This window comes from Octopus bimaculoides, chromosome 5 (genome assembly GCF_001194135.2).
Source record: "Octopus bimaculoides isolate UCB-OBI-ISO-001 chromosome 5, ASM119413v2, whole genome shotgun sequence".
Classification (NCBI taxonomy): domain Eukaryota; kingdom Metazoa; phylum Mollusca; class Cephalopoda; order Octopoda; family Octopodidae; genus Octopus; species Octopus bimaculoides.
In genome coordinates, this window is record NC_068985.1 from 39,400,114 (window position 1) to 39,405,113 (window position 5,000).

Below are 5,000 nucleotides of genomic sequence, written 5' to 3' on the forward strand. Positions count from 1 at the left end.
ATATATACGTACATACATACATACATACATACATACCTTTGAATGTACGAAGGTGAAATCAATACCAACCATATATTATCATATGTTTGAGTTTATTAATTCGTCCGAAGATTTTTATTCCATTCCATTGCTATGCGGAATTTTTCGTTTTTGTACTTTCTTTCTTGTTGCCAAAAAATAATTAATAAAAACAGACAAAGCCCAAATTGCATAATGTGGCCTTCGTTTTTTAAGGTTTTTGATTGTAAAATCAAGGCATTTTGCTTCAATTACTTGCATGTCGATCGACTATGTAAGCCGATATATATTATTGTTCGGTTATAATAAAATAACACTATGTCCAATCTCCTTTGTAACCATTTTTCAAGAATCCTAATGCCATTCAATAAGATATAAAAACTAAATATCATAGCTGAGTAATATTTCCCTTTGTTACAAAACAAACGCCATCCTAAAGAATTGCATATATATTTCCATTTCACCATTTCTGTCAAGTTCTGCAAATATTCTTTTCCAGTATATGACCTTCCTGACGTAGTGTCACTTTCCCTGACAGTTTCCATTCCAAATAATTTTTACTAGATATTTCTGTTAAGGATCTATCAAGTACGATGCATTGCAGACTGTGAAAGGGTTTTAAAAAAAAGGTAGGATATTCTTTATTTTGATATAGAATATTGGAGAAGTTGTGACAATAAAAAGTAAAGAAACAGAATATTATAATAACAATGATAATATTAATAATATTAATAACAGTTGTCTTGGACTGAATATACTGGATTCTCTTTCAACGATGCTGGAATAAGAAACGGAAAACTAAGTTAATAAATAGAAAAGAAATTCTATTTTTATATTCTTCATGGAACAGGGTAAAACAACATCGGCCTCAAGAAGAAAAATAAAAGAAAAGATAACTATTGAAAGAAAAGAAAAATAATGGTTTGTTCGCATAAACAAAAAAACAATGCCTTTGAAGTGAGAGCTTTCAAGAAATGTAACAACTAATTTTTCTTCTTTCTCTTCTAGCCAGTGACAGGAATATCTGATTCACAACTTAAAAGATAAAAGAAATTTAAGAAAAAAAAAAAAGTTAAATTGAAACTTGACCGGTTTTTCACCCTGTTCATTGTCTATGCTCATAGTAATACCGTTTTGTTATTGTTGTTGTTGAGGCGTTGTCATAGTTTTCATTGTAGCCAGTGTTCTTGCTGGTGTCATTTTTGCTGATTGATGACGACTTCAACAAAAATAATTCTTGGATATATACATATACACACACACACACACACACACACACACACACACACACATACATACATACATACATACATTTATATATATATATGTATGTATGTATGTATATATATATATGTGTGTATGTATGTATATATATCCTTATGACATTCCATCGAACTTCCCCGGAGTTTTCACCAGTGTTGTGTAATGTTTAAATAACTTTTCATCTCTCACAGAACACGCATTTTCCACCCTCTTCTGCTTTTTTTGATTGCTTTTATAAATGTTTTGTGAGTAATTTTTCTCTGACTTATCTTTCCTCCTACACCCGGCATCTTTCCTCTCACTTTCGTTTCTTTTTAACTCAGACATTTTGTTTCCATGTAACAGCACTTCACAATCATACATACCCCCTCCACAAAATCTCTGACAAATTCCTTTCCTTTTGCTTTCTTATTTGTCTTACACTCGTGCCTGCTACCACCTCTTCACATCCACGTTTTATTCAAACACACACGTAGCGATTACACATGCACATCAACACGTCATTCTGCCATCTTGTCCTGGACAGTAGTGCAAAATGACGCTGAAAAGCTGCAAATATGTGCTTAAGATCAAATAACACGCGCCCATCATGGACCGTCAAAGCCCGAATTATAACTTTGTCACCACATTGCGCCTCTATCGAACGGCTTTCGCCCTTTCATGTTTCAGAGCACGCGCCTTAGCTCTGACGACATAGCATTCATGCTTCGAGCTGAAGAATTGGTCAAAGGCCAGTCTTGCTGCAAGCACGTCGCTTGCGATATCTTTCCTAAGCGCTTCGTCTAAGTTTTTAATTATGTCTACCTTTCTTCTCGATTTCTCTGTCGCTAATACCTTACTAATCTTTATTCCTTCTACTTTAATCGCCTTTTCAAGACGAACTACCATTTGTCTTTGACGATTGCCCCCCCACTCTTAACAAATTCGCAAATCCAGTTTCTGTAAGCTTAGCGCACAGGAAGCGATGCCTTTACCTTTCTGTAACTGGACCCCTACCTACGAGGCCTAACTACCTTGATCGTACAGATCCCAAATTTGCGGTGTGTGTTGCAGCTAATGTTTCAAAAGTGTGGTCACCCTACGTTATCCTTATGTACTGCCCTACAGAATACTCTATCAAGTACGATCTGGATAACCCTATGCGGTTTGTCCATGTCTCTATTTTCGCATTTGGAGAAATCCAATCGTCACCTGTCAGACGGTGGGAAACGTCTTGGCAGAATTGTAGAGATTTTACCCCCTCGCTTCTATCGTCTAACCCCATTCTTGGTGTAATTCCATAATACAATTCCAGTTCCCCATTGCAGTAAGGAACGGACATTCCCAATAGACAATCTTGGCGCGTTACGTAATCCATTCACCCGGCCGCCGTTAGGCTGTAGACGCCTGCTAGTTTAAGGGTAAGGCCTTTGCTGCTGGTCACGGATAGTAACACCAACTTGAGATCCAGCAGCTCCGTCTTCCAGCCCCAGTCAACGTAGAGATGAGTAGATCATGTATCAACCGATAATGGGCGCAAAGTACTGTGAATCGGAAAGTTTGGTTTTTCAAATGGCAACCACGTCTATAACTAGTGGCCTGTTGTCATTGAGCAGGTGGGCCTGCATCCAAGGCGTTCCCAGACCACGTACATTTCAACTAGAGGCCATGTTAAACAGAAGGAAAGTGAAAAAAGTTCACCTACCTTACTGCAGTGGAAAAACACGGGTATTCCGTCCTCTCCATTGATGGATATTTTCACTATTACATAATCGCTTGTTTACATAATCTCTTGTTTATCTTCACCGTCTGAGTATTTAGTTGTGAGTCGACTGCATTTTTTTTAGTCATTTTTAGATTTTGTACATGTGTTGCTACTTTATTTGTTGGTTTGATGACATCATGAATTGTAATAATTGTGTAGCGTTATAAATGGTTTATTAATTAATTGTTGTTTGTATTTATGGATGTACAACTTATAATGTTTCGTTATAGGTCTCGTTCTTGATTCGCATGGACATTGGGTTGTAGTAGTGTTTGTGACTCGATGTGACATACTACTGACACCACAACCCATCACCGCACAGCTTTAATAACAACAGCAACAACAACAATACTTTCTACTGTAAGCACAGCCTGAAATCTTTGAGGGGGCTAATCGATTACATCCATCGAAGCGCTAAACTGGTACTTATTTTATCGACCTCGGAGGGATGAAAAGCAAAGTCAGCTGAATTTGAACATAGAGTGTTTAGCCTTAAGAAATATCACTAAGCATTTCGCTCAAAATGCTAATGATTTTGCCAATAATAACAACAATTTTTGCACCACAAACAGAAGGTTAAGGTTACATAACAATGACAATTGTGTCAAAATTTTAATGGGTTTGAATTTTAATGAGTAAGAAAAGGGCATGTGATGCAGGTGATACAGAAGAGAATGGAAACCAGTTCCATCCTACATGTGGCAAAAGGTATTGGACTCCACAAATCCTCCGTTCCGAGTGCAACTTGTAGAGATCCAGATGACAAGGCAACTGTGACCGTAGAGTTTCTCTCGAATCAGAAATGATGCCCCCCCCCACCCACTGCTAACAAGACCAGACTTGGTGACCTCTGGAAATTTTCACATGTCTCTTAGTTGTTATTGCAACTGTTATATTTGATGCTGTTGTTGATGTTATGTCATAGTTGTTGCTGTAGCTGATGTTGTTGTTATTGGTGTTGTTCTTGTTGATAGTAGTAGTAGTAATAGTAGCAGCAGCAGCAGCAGCAGCAGCAGTAGTAGTAGTAGTAGTAGTAGTAGTAGTAGTAGCAGCAGCAGCAGCAGCAGTAGTAGTAGTAGTAGTAGTAGTAGTAGTAGTAATAGTAGTAGCAGTAGTTGCAGTAGTAGTAGTAGCAGTAGTTGCAATAGTAGTAGTAGTAGTAGTAGTAGAGTGGTGGTGGTAGTAGTAATAGTAGTTGTAGTGTTAGTAAGGCTGTTGCTGCTCCAATAATCGTTATTGTTTATATTTTTGTTGTTATTGTGACTGGTGCTGTTGTTGTTGTTGTTGTTGTTGGTGGTGGTGGTGGTACTACTGCTGTTGTATTCGTTGTTACTTTTGTTGCTGCTGCTGCCGCTACTGCTGTTGTTGATGTTATTGTTACTGTTGCTGATGGCGATGGTGCTAGTGGGCTGTTGTTACTTCTGCAGCTGCTGTGATAATCGCAGTTTATGTTGTTGCCGTTGTTGTTATTATTGATGCTGTGTTGTTGTTGTTGTTGTTGTTGTTGTTGTTGTTGTTGTTGTTGATGAGGATGATGATGATGATGACGATATTGTTGTTGCTGTTGCTGTACTTGTCGTCGTCGTCGTTCTTGTTTTCCTCGCAGGTGTTATTTCTCCATGTTGTTTATCTTGCATTTTTACTCCTCGCCGAACCTCAAAACTATTTTTCCATTTGAAGAACGTTTGCTAAATCAATTCCTTTCACCTTAAAATTCTGGATCAAACCATTTTACGTTCTATATTTATCCTAAGAATCGAATCCAAAGAAGAGAAGATGAGAAATATAACAACTTGCAAATATTTGGCAATTTTACGATTTTATGGTGCTTCTTTATCGAGATGGCTTTGTTCATATCAGATCATGGGTTGGAATAAAATTCAATTAATTTTTTAATTTATTCATTAGTTTTCAATTTCGTTTCAACTATTTCCTTCTTAAGCCTTAGAAAAACATAATCATAAACATACAGCGT